General features: G+C 37.5%; 1 pseudogene; it reads left to right on the plus strand.

The window, feature by feature from the left end:
• The first annotated feature begins 10841 nt into the window (after positions 1–10841).
• LOC123801004 (nuclear transcription factor Y subunit alpha pseudogene) lies at positions 10842–11674 on the plus strand (annotated as a pseudogene).
• Positions 11675–12210: the final 536 nt, after the last annotated feature.

Here is a 12210-nt window from a genome sequence, read left to right on the forward strand (position 1 = left end):
TAATTTTATTTTTAACTGATTTTGACAGACGTATGTCTGCAAAAATGTGTTGTATCTCATTCAGTATACAGAATGATTTGTTCAACAGGACATGAAGTTTCAGGAATAATAAAGAATAGAGGGTACAGTTTGATATTCTTAGACAATAACAAAGAAGGAGGAAACAGTGGAGTCTCTGGAGAAAATATTGAGTAAATTCAAATACTAGAAGATTTGTGTTAGAACAAAAGAGGACAGCAGTGAAACTTCATGCTTGAGTGAGTCTTGGTTTTAGTAGCTGCCTGACCTTACTTCCACAGGCATGATCACAATCAGCCTAAGTAAACTACATTTTAGTCGTATAATTTGGTTCACAACCATGTTTAACTATACCACTAAGTGAAGCTATTCTTTTACTAAGAAAAATAAAACTCACTCTGCTGTGGCTTTCATAAATGGTACAGACTACTAGCAACTGAGGAAGATGGCTACATGAATTATAATTCTTGCCTCTTACCACAAGCCAGAAAAGGTGGGACCCTTTTCTGAAGTGGATTGAGAAGGATTTCCCAAAAGAAGGAATGGATTGGGAATGGGAACCATAATCCCAAATCCCAGAGCCTTTGCCTTCTTTCTCCGCCTACTCTTTCACCTGTGGATGTTTTGCAAAAATGGTCAATCCCACTAGCTAGCTCTTTCTTTCGATATCTTCAAATGAATATACAGGCTCTTTTAGACTTAATGAAAATACTATTCATTCCTGCAGGAAAAAGACAGGATAATAAAACATAATGAAGTGAGAAAGTTTCTGTTTCGGTCAGGACAGACTATGTTATGCTGTGACAACAAATGATTCTTTGACCTCAGTGACTTAACACTTAGGTAAATCCTTCTACAAATCTGAGTGGTCATTGGAGAAACTGTCCTTTATGAGGCAATTCAGGGAGCCAGGCTGAAAGAGACTCCACCATCTGGAGACTTGTATCTAGAATACACAACTTTCTAGTTCTGTGCCACTGTGAAAGAGTGATTGGAAGATTCCATCACTAGCAATTAAATATTTCCACCCAGAGGTGGCATATGTCATGTGTACTCACTTTTTTTAACCAAAATAAATAAACGTGCTAACATCAAGGCAGCATTATATTTCTTTGTGTCCAGTAGAAAGGAACCAAGGTAATTTCTGCCACAATTCTAAGTTTAAAAAGCTCCTTAATTTATAGCTTTGGAAAACACTTTAATATAATAAAAGTAAGTGATAGGTATGAGGTTCCACACATGATTGTTAAGTCATATGGCCTGAATGAGAATACACAGGAAGAGCTAGGATATATAACTAGGCCAGAATGTAAAAGGCTATTCATTATTAAAAAATGCATTGAAACCAATAATGTACTGTGCTCCAGAGGTAAATTTGTACATGTGACAAAGTAAGTCTTTACACTGATTTAGCTCATAGTCCAGTGAGTGATAGACAGTTCATAAGCCAGACTAATGAGAATAGACATATTTTTTAAGGCAACAGCTTTATTTTTTTTAAGTTTAGTGAACCACCCAAACTTTAGATTAGATAGGTAACAAAGTATAAGGTTATGTTAGCCTTTGTCAGGTGATCATAGTGGGTTCCGAGTCAGATTTGGAGACACAGAACAACAATACACTATATTTTAATAGAAAGAACAATCTATTACACTTATATGTATCTATGAAAAACATACATACAGCAGGAGAGATGACAGTTCTCCTTGTCTACGAAGGGCCATCACGTTCAAAGAAGCACCTCTCTATTTAAATGCTTCCTGATAAAATTAAAGGGTCTCTTTGTAATCCTCTTTGAGGAAAGGTTATGGTATTAGGGTGAAGGGTATTAATATTCTCCTAGATGGCTTATGATGACTCTTAAACTTTTACGTGTATCGTGCAATATGCCTTCTCCACATTTTACTTATCGACTTTTCCAGTAACAGACAACTCTTTTTTTCCCCATCTCCTTACCAGCTTACATGTGTGTGCATTCATGTGCACATGTACACACATACACACACACAAAACCGTGACAAATATTTTGTAAATATACTCTCTGGACTTTGGAGTAGCTGTGGCAGGGTCGCTAGAATAGCCTAGTGGTTTAAGTGAAAAAGGGGTAGGACCAAAATAAATACAAGCTATATCCTCCTTTTGTTTTGTTTTAAGGCACAAAGGTACAAAAAAGGAACATCTAAGAGGCTTCTAGAAAAGGGCCTCTGGCAAAGGAAGTCAGGCCTCTGGGATCTCTGAGTACCACTTACAATTCAAAGAAAGTTTGGGAGGGCACCTGTTAAAATCTCTAACCCAAGTGAGAGTTCAGGGTTAGGGATGAGGATTAGGACCCTGCACCTAAACTAAGCTCTACTGATAAATTTCCCCAAGTGAGAGCTTTCCTTACTCTTGCATCCACCTGAGTCAAGGCTCCCTGTAGCATCCAGTCTCACATGCTGCCTAACAGATGGCTTACAACTGGTATGGGTTAGGAGAGTCTTCATCTGTACTATGACTGGGGGCACATACAAGGGAGCCCTGTGGTTGGGTTGCCTCTGCCTGGGTCTTCTGCGTCTGCCATGGATCATGTGCTTTATAATCTAATATCTACTTAATTAAGCACAAACAGAGCACTGGATTTGAGAAGGGTTTCAACTTGCCAGATGCAGTAGGACCATATGGTAGTTGCAGGAAAGGAAAAAGAGGGAGTGTATGTAGGTCACTTCTCAGAATGGCACCCTTTAATCTATTCCTTGGGCCCAGATCCTGTAGCAAACCCCATACCAGGGCTTACCTGGCTGGCAATAGCTGAACATGAAGGCCACCTCCAACTATTCAGCCATTGTACATTCTATAGGACATGCAAGTGTCCTGGAGTTAGTGTTAATATGGGAGTGAGGTTACTGCCTCTTGACATGGAGAGTTGTTAAGGACAACAGAAAAGTCAGTGGAGTCATTGCATGTGGGATGAACAGCTTTTATGATGCTTCCTAAGTTAGGAAAAGTGTGATAGTAGATCAGATGGGAAAAAAATTTATATTATATTATCTTATCTTATATTATATTATATATAAAACAATAAATGAGATTTCAGGAGATAATGCTATTTCATGCATTTGGCAGAGTCAAGGTCCAAAATAATGGAGAAGGTCTAACAGAAGTCCCTTAATTTGAACAGTATTAATCAGTTGTTAACAAGTTCAAACACTTCATTCTAGGTTAAGAGGATCTTTGCAGATATAAAAAAGCAAGACCCTCCTTACTTATTTTATATTATTATTACTTTTAAGCTGCTCCCTCTTTGCAAAGGAGTCATGGCACCTTACAATGGAACTAGACTGGATTAAGTGAAACTGTGTCACTCTCATGAGCACCCATACCAACTTTGACCATATAGTTGTTGCCCTATCAACAAGGGAGTGGAATATAGTAACTGATTTGTTAAGCTTATTTTCTTTATCCCACTACCAGAAGTTAACTGCCTCTACAATCTCCACAAGGGAATACCTATGTTCTAGGTCCTTACTGTTGTAATAAGGCGGAATGAAAGAGGATTGGGGAAACTGGGTAGAAGCCTACAAAGAGAAAGTCCCTAGGGAGTGTGGAGTGTCCATATACTCAATTTCCTGTGGTACTTGTGTAGAACAGTCTGTCAAGTAAAATGGTATCTTTCTCATTTCTAAGAGTGCCCAAGGGCATCTCCAATTTCTGATCAACAGCAATCTTAAGAGCACTTACATTTTTACAAACAAAAATGGAAGGCTCTCCAATTCAGCAGTGGTACCCATTGTAAAATATTCAATAAGAAATTGTAAGAGACACGAATAAAGATATGTGGGTTTTTTTTTTTGTTGTTCCCAGAGACCACTAACATGAAATCCACAGTTTGTCTCATTGATACATCTGAGGGGAATAGTGTACATGCAGCGAAATACACATATTCCACAAAATTTCAAAATTTCTCTTACTTTAGATTGGTTCAGGCATATCCTCTCATATTCAAACCTTGCCAATGAGATGTGACAGCAGAAAACATGTGCAATCTGTGTGTTTTATGTATGTGTGCATGGTAGTGGTCATGGTAATTATATCAAGCTGAATATTAAATTTTTGAAATGCATATTAAAGTAAGAACGATTGATTCAGTTTTTTGTTTTGTTTTTTGCTAAGGACTGAATAAAAAGTTAGGGATAAGAGTCGTAAATGCCCTGGCACCATGAGATTGCGATTGGGCTTTCATCTTGACAAGCCAAGACAGTATAGATCTGGCAGATAAGGTAATTACAAAGGGTCCGGGAAATATAGCTGGGTGGCAGAGAAGAAGAAATGATTACACAAATTTTATACTCATGTCAAACTTGCTTCAAGGAGAGAGTAATTCTTTTGAAAGCTTCAAAAGTTATGTGGCTGGTTATTGTCTAACTAAAAGGAGTTTGCTGGTCATACAGACCCAGAGTCTGAGATTGTTGTGGAGAGATCATATGCCCTATTATTCCAGTATGGTGATACCTTTACCTATGACCAAGGATCCCTAAGAAATGTTCTGATCAGTGAGCTACTGAACGCAATTAACAAAACAACAACAACAACAACAACAAGGCTGTTGAGTTCTCAAAAAAGGAGAAAGAAGTATAATTGGAATTTACAAACCATGTATGGGTGGTGAAACATGTCCATACACAACATGTTCAAACAGCTAAATCACCTGGAATTCTAGTTCTTTTTAACTTCTGTGTTAGGGTTTGTGATACAGTGAATGTTGCTGAAATTACTGTCACCTGTCAATTAAATTGGTCCTATGTTTATTTAATGTGGAATTAAAAACATGCTTCACTAGATTAATGAGATAGTGTCTCCACACATCATCAAGGATTTTTAAATACTAGTTAAGGATGCATCGATGAGTTGATTGATTGAACTTAGCCATACCTACCATAATAGGAACAAAAATAGAACCAATAATACAATAAGAAACTAAATGGATTCCTTTCATCTGGGAGTTCTTTCTCTCTGTTTTGTTTTTCTGTTTGAAGGGAGGAAATGTAATCACATGTATCTGTGACCATAAATTGGATTTAAATTTGAACTACTTGTGGATGATTTGTAAGAAATGAAGGTGATACTAACCTTAATTGAATCCAAATCATTTTTCTCACCCATCCTCAAGCCTGAATGAGGCTTTGTAATTTGCTCTCATTCATTGCTCTTGGCTCTTTTTCAAGACCAACTTTCTTCACTTTTCACGTGTTAGATTTGTTTCCTTATTCTTTGTGGAATTTCAAATCGAGCACTTACGTATTAACATTTATTCATCTTTTAAAACTGTTTATTGAAGTATAATATAAACTACTAAAGAATGCTTGTAAAAGTGTAGCTCACATAATTTTGACAAACCGACTTCATTGTGAAACTAGTAGCCTAGACCAGAAATTATAACCTCTTGAAAGCCCTCTCATAGTCCTTTTTTTTTCTACCTTCTTCTAAAGCAGTATTCTGTGTGTGATTCTACAGTATTTCTTCCAAATAGTGTATATTCTTTTATGTTTTGTTTCTTTCACTGGACATAATGCTTGTGAGATCTATTTATATTACACGTAGTCCAAATTATTCATTCTCATTGTTGGAAAGTATTACATTATATGGATATGCTATAATTTAATTTCCATTCTAAATCTGTTGGGCATCTGGGTAGTTTTAAGTTTGGGGGTCAATTAAAATAGTACTGTCATGAACATTCTAGCATGTGTCTTAGGGTTAATATATTGTTGTAAATATTTCTATTAAGCATGTACTTAGGAGTGTAAATGTTAGGTTAAAAGGTATTCAGGTGTTCAACTTTTAAAGATACCATCAAGGTATAAACTTTTCCAAAGTGATTGGACTAATATACTTTGCAACCAGCAGTAAATGAATATTTATTGTTTCACATTCTCACTGATACTTGTAATTATCTGTCTTTTTAAACTTAGCCTTCTAGTGGCTGTAGCGTAGATACATTTTACTTTTGAGTTGCGTTTTTAGCTACAGATTTTCTTACAAGGGCTTGTTCAGTTTTGGCTCACATATTTTGGTATGTGGAGATTCCATAAGAATTATGTACTAATTATTTTTCAAATTTCCTTCTTTTCTCTTTAACCCGGCATTCACTTTGTAGTTTGTCGGTTACCACATATGAGGATTTTATAACGTTTGCTCATTGATTTATAATTTTATTGCATTCTGGTTAGAAAACATGGTTCTGTGGTGTTTCTTTTGAATATGAGATTTTCTTTTCTCTAGTGAATGTTTGTTTTTAATACACCAACTGTATTCCCTATTTGCAATGCATAAAATTCTATAAATACACCAAAATTATTTGTGCAAGCCTAGACCGTTCCACCTTGTTGCTAAATAATTCACAACAATGAATACCAGTTATCAGAGGTTGAACCTCACAGAATTAGTAGACATTAGCAGTGAAAGGGACAACACAGACTTTGATTTTTTTATTCTAAAATTCTTTTACCTCTTCAAATTTGTGGGCAGTACTGGGTCTGGTATTAATGTGCATTCCAGAATTGAAAATCTTTGTTGTAATAGGCCTGACCTGAGTCTAATTCCATTTGTTGCATATCCCCTGTAGATGTGTTCTCTTGACTTCAATAGCCATCTCGAGTAGGCAGTAATTTGGATCTCAAGACATAAGCAAATGGTAATATAGCATATCCTGCTTCAGCTTAGAAGATACTCTGTGATTCATTGCACTTGACTTTAATTAATGCAGCCCCCCAGTTAGTATAATTTAATATTACACCTGTAAAATATATTTCTCCAAGTCACAACACCCTACTGACATAATAAATTTATTTAATGTTGATCATGCTTGTAATCTCATCGTAAACCTTACAGTTGGAACTTTCTCTTACTGTTTGTCTTCCCCTTTCTAAGTATGTACCTTCATCTCTGGATAAGATCACCATTCTGTTCTTGAATTTTCTTATCTGTTTTTTGTATTTTTATTTTGCTACTTAAGATGTGATCATCATAAGAGAGATCATAACAATACAACAGATATGTGATAATCTTTCCACTTTTCAATGAATTATCTTCTGAAATTGTATTCTGGAATAATTATAAGTTAAAGGTGTTCTGCACTGAAATGCCTACACAAATGCTCTCAAACACCAGCATAAACACACACATACTCCAATATCTGGGAGAAGGGGAAACTAGAACATAAGAAACCAGCTCCTGTGGTAAAATTTTGACTATGCAGGGAATGTGATTGGCACATCATATGCCTGACCTTGGTCATTTTTGAATGACATGTGATTCACAGAATATTAAATAATTAAGATTTAGAGTTTATTGCACACTCACAAAATAAAAACAAGAGAAAACAATAACACCATAATACATCTGAATACATCCAATTTTATGTTATAAAATTATATTTTATAATTTAAATTTTGCTTATACAGTTTCTACAGAATTCTGTAGGTTTATTTCTCAGATCTCACAGAATAAACATGAATTTGGAACTCATGTGGTGAGTTGATAAAATGTTGGAAACTCTATGTTACTGTGCACATGATTAAGAACTAAATACCCCCCCTTGGGGCACCTGGGTGGCATCTGCCTTCGGCTCAGGGAGTGATCCTGGCGTGAAGGGATCGAGCCCCACATCAGGCTCTTCTGCTGTGAGCCTGCTTCTTCTTTTCCCACTCCCCCTGCTTGTGTTCCCTCTCTCGCTGGCTGTCTCTATCTCTGTTGAATAAATAAATAAAATCTTAAAAAAAAAAAAAAGAACTAAATACCCCCATTACAGAATCCATAATATAATAATAGACACTAAGTGCCTAACAAGAACTTATGAAAAATCAAAATTGTATATGGATATTTTCTGATTTGTGTTTTTTTAATTTTAAAAGCATGTTCTTTAATAAGCCTTTTCTCATTCATAACTATAAAATGAAACAGAAAAGAGATACTGAATATAGTAATATTGGACAGAAAAGTAACATGTGACCAGAATAACAAACAATGAAAAAGAGGTTAGAATTACAGAAACATTTATTTGTTATATCCGTCATTAAAATTATATATCAAGATACTATGTGTACCATTTATTAAGAACGTAATAACCTAACAACCATACAAAATGCGGGGTATCATGCTTTCTCTCCTTGATATCAATTGGAATATTTAATTTACTCTATTTGTTTTCTAAAAACAAGATGAATTCCTAAACCACTTTACCATAAGAATTTTAGTAATAGAATTTTTCATCTTTTCCATATGGCAGAGCATTGAAAATCTAAATTGTAAAAATACACAGAATGGCACATTCTGTCATGCCTTTTGTTGAATTTATTTATTTATTTATTAGTTTGTTTTTCCATTTGCCCAAGACTTTCAGTTGTTTTAGCCTCTGGGAAATATCCTCACATTATAAAACCCACATACAATTTAGAATGATTGACGGGTTCCGATGACGAGGGATCAAAACTGGACCAGTGGGGGCATAAATGTCAGCAGTGATGCACAATTGCATCCCGGATATTCATAGAACTCTTTCATATGTGTCTTACTAGACATACATTTTGCATCAATGCCTAATTTGCTTAACTCTGGGAAAATATCTCATACACTGAGAAGAGTAAATAATGAAGTAAAACTGAAAAGGTAAAATGCATTGACTGAAGAAACACAGCTGATGATACGAAGATGTGCTGCCCTGGAAGGGAATAAAACAGCAGAAGATTCTTTCAATACTTGTTGAAAGATAGCGTGATCAATAATAGAAAACTTTGTACTACTGAGGGATAATGGAAGCAATTAAATAAGAGCAGAATAGAATATGAATGAAAATAATAAGCTTTTTTCTGGGGTTATCAGGAAGGAAGTTGCAGATAAGCTGTCAGAATTGAAAACAGGGCTTCACAGGAGCTGCATGCATATTTTCTTTAAAGTAAGCATGTGCAGGTGAAGACAAGTACCTGTGGACGCAATGAGAGTTCTTGATCATAAAATACAGGAATAGATGTCAAACACACTCGTAAGGAAAGTTTGAATGGAAAATGGTTGTGAGTTGATAAAGTAAGAGCACAAGTCCCTAATTGGTGTGAATATTGACAAAGTATTTCGTACTATGTCTGGTAATTACATGGTAGAGCTGAATAGAGGATGCACAGAATAGTGAAAATTTGGATGTCACATTTTTTTTTCTCATTTAGAGCTCACTTTTCTCTTTCACTTTTCTTTAAAATTTTTCTATGAATACTTTCCTAATTTTAATATAACCTTATCGTCCTGTACTGTGAACCTCAAGTACTTTATAAATCACCAGTGCTGGCAGGTTAGGGTTTGCACACACACTTGGCTTCAGGGTGTATGGGCTGTGCAGTCGCCCAGGGCTGGCGCTTAGAAGGGTCCCACACTCTGTTTCATGCTCTACTGTTGCTGACTTGATAATTCCCAATAATTTTTAAATAAAGGGACCCACTTTTCGTCTTTCACTGAGCACTGCAAATTATGCAGCTAGTCTTGCACACGTCCCCTTAAAGCTGAAAATCTGTTCTGCTCTTTTCTTCCACTTCACAAAGATGCATTTCAGAGAGATTCCATTGTCAGTATAACTCTCTTTAGAGTAGATTGCTATCACTCTTTCTCATTTCCTCTGGGTGGAAAATTTCTGAGGGATAGTCTAAATTGTCTAGAGATGTGACATCATATGATTATTATTGTTGCCTAAGGATTCCTCCTTATTGTTTTTCTCAAGGATTTTATTGCTATAGATTAAGTTAGAGGACTCAGGGCAACACAGATTTGTGAGGAAATGATGGACATAATGTTCTTAAGGTTATTGTGGGGCACTCATTGGGAGAGATCTAGGAGGCATTTGGTAAAATGGTCTGAGTTTAGGAGACTGGCTTAAGATGGACGTCATCAGCCTTTATGATTTTCATGAAGCCATGGCTGTGGATGTCAGCTGTAAGGATGAGGGCCCCAGGCCAGATACCTGGGAAGTGCTGACGTCAGGGGTCGCAATGAGAAGTCCACACTAGACAAATAGAGCAACAGAGAAGTAGAAAGAAAGAAGCAAAACTTGAAAGAAAATACAGCAACAGTTCAGTTCTACTTCTTTATATGTATCTTGTGTTACTGTCAAATTGGCTTTCCTCCACTTTTTGCAAAACATTTACCCTGTTTCCCATACATTCCCCACATTTTTGGTCAAGATCTTTTTTATATTAAAGATAATGCTCAAATATCACTCTTGGTACTCTATACTCTGGTACTCAGACAGGTTTGTTACTCTTCTAATATCCCTAGAACTTTCTTTCTACTTCTCTTTTATCTCATAGTTTGTCTTTTCATTGGAGTTTCCTAAGCTTTTCTCACTTTTCCTACTGAGTTATAAATGGTTTTCATGAAAAATCCTTGCCTAAATATCTTTGTATCTCCATCAGAAAATAATAGAGTCCAATGTGCATATGGGTATGCCTGTGAATATATGTGAAATGAAGAATAAATTGCTAGATTTGAGCTGAGTCTAGCCAGCTATGCAGAGCAGCTGGTGGCCATGGCCAAGAGCCTGTGAGTGCCTCCAGGCATTCCAGTCCAAGCCTGCAGAGGCCATTCCCATGCAGGGATGTCACACTGGAGCAGGCACATTGGGGGTCTTGACTCTTTCAGAATGCTAGTGCCAAGTGGAGATGCATCCCTTTCTCCCTCACCCTTTCCAGATGCAGAGTGGTTTTGCCTGCCACAAATTCCCCTGCACTCTGCAATGTACTTCCCTGTCTTCTAGGACCTCTCCGGAGTGAAGCTCCTTGGAAATGAGATTCTAACTTGGTTGGACCATGGAGCAGAATGCAGCAAATAGTAATATGTATTTCAACAAAGCAGACTGTTAGGCAGATTCAACAGCAGGTCCAGGGGCATCCATTAGTGGTACAAGTCAGTGTTAATCACTAGCCTGTTAATCACGTCAACTGGCCAACCTAACATTGTCCACACTGTCCCTTTTGGACAAGGTCACATCATCACACGAGAACCTGTATCTGGGACAGAGAATCTGTGGCAGATTTTGTTGGATCTGCACAGACAAATCCAGCTCTGGGGAAGGAACAGAGGACAAACGTTGCAGGTGCAGGGCCAACAGGACCCCACTCAGCAGATCATCATTCAACAGCTGCAGGCAGCTTGCAATGCCAGCCAGACACAAACACAAACACGGTTGCAGATCGCTGTCCAGGAGCAGCAAGTAGCACAGACTGTTGAAGGGCAGACTATCTTCTATCAGCCAGTTGATGCAGATGGCATCACTCTCTAGCAAGGCATGACCACCATCTCAGCAGCCAGTTTGGCAGAGGCATGGACTGTTCAGACAGAGGCCAATACCAACAAACCAGCAGTGGGCATTGTAACTCTACCAGTGGCAGGCTGTATGATCAATTCAGGAGGGACGGTAATTAATGATGGTTCCTGGGGGTGGCTCTGTGCCTGCTATCCAGGGAATCCCTCTACCTGAGACAGAGATGCTTGAAGAAGAGCCTCTTTATGTGAATGCCAAACAGCCCATCATCTTTGTAAGAGGAGGCAAGCCCAGGGTTAATCTAGAGGAAGAAGGGACATTCCAAAGGAAAGAAGGAAGTACCTGTATGAGACATGCCATAGCACAGAAGCGTGGTGAAAACGGGCAGGATGATTATTCTCTCCAAAGGAAAAGGATTGTCCCCCATATGCAGGAGCCACACCAAATAAATTTTTTAAAAAAGCAATGGTACAGATCATCCAAGTGTTCTCATACCAGGCCATGTGATGCAGATGATCAAGGTTGTATTCCTTGCCACTGTTTCCACCTGTTTTAGAAAATTAATCAACTCTTTTGAAGGGATAGTCAAAACCACATTCTGCCCTTTCATACAGAGCAGAGACCACTTAGTTTTTAATAAGGTTCTCAGTATTGTAATTGCAGCAACATCTGGGAAATGGAAATGGCAAGCTTTTGTCTCACCCTTTCAGTCCAGACCTATTTCAGACTGTGGATAACATTGACATTTCACAGATTAGGATGCATCAAGGGACCCATGCTAGCCCAACATGAGGACTTATGTTGACTGGGCAAGCAGGCCACCCAACTCAGCAGGAAAGAAACTTCTCAACCTAAACTGTAATCAGGGAAGTCATAGCCCCCTCATTCCCACAGGAATTTGGTTAAACAGCATC

This window comes from Ursus americanus, chromosome 10 (assembly GCF_024610735.1).
Source record: "Ursus americanus isolate L20-20 chromosome 10, mUrsAme1.1.p, whole genome shotgun sequence".
Taxonomy (NCBI): domain Eukaryota; kingdom Metazoa; phylum Chordata; class Mammalia; order Carnivora; family Ursidae; genus Ursus; species Ursus americanus.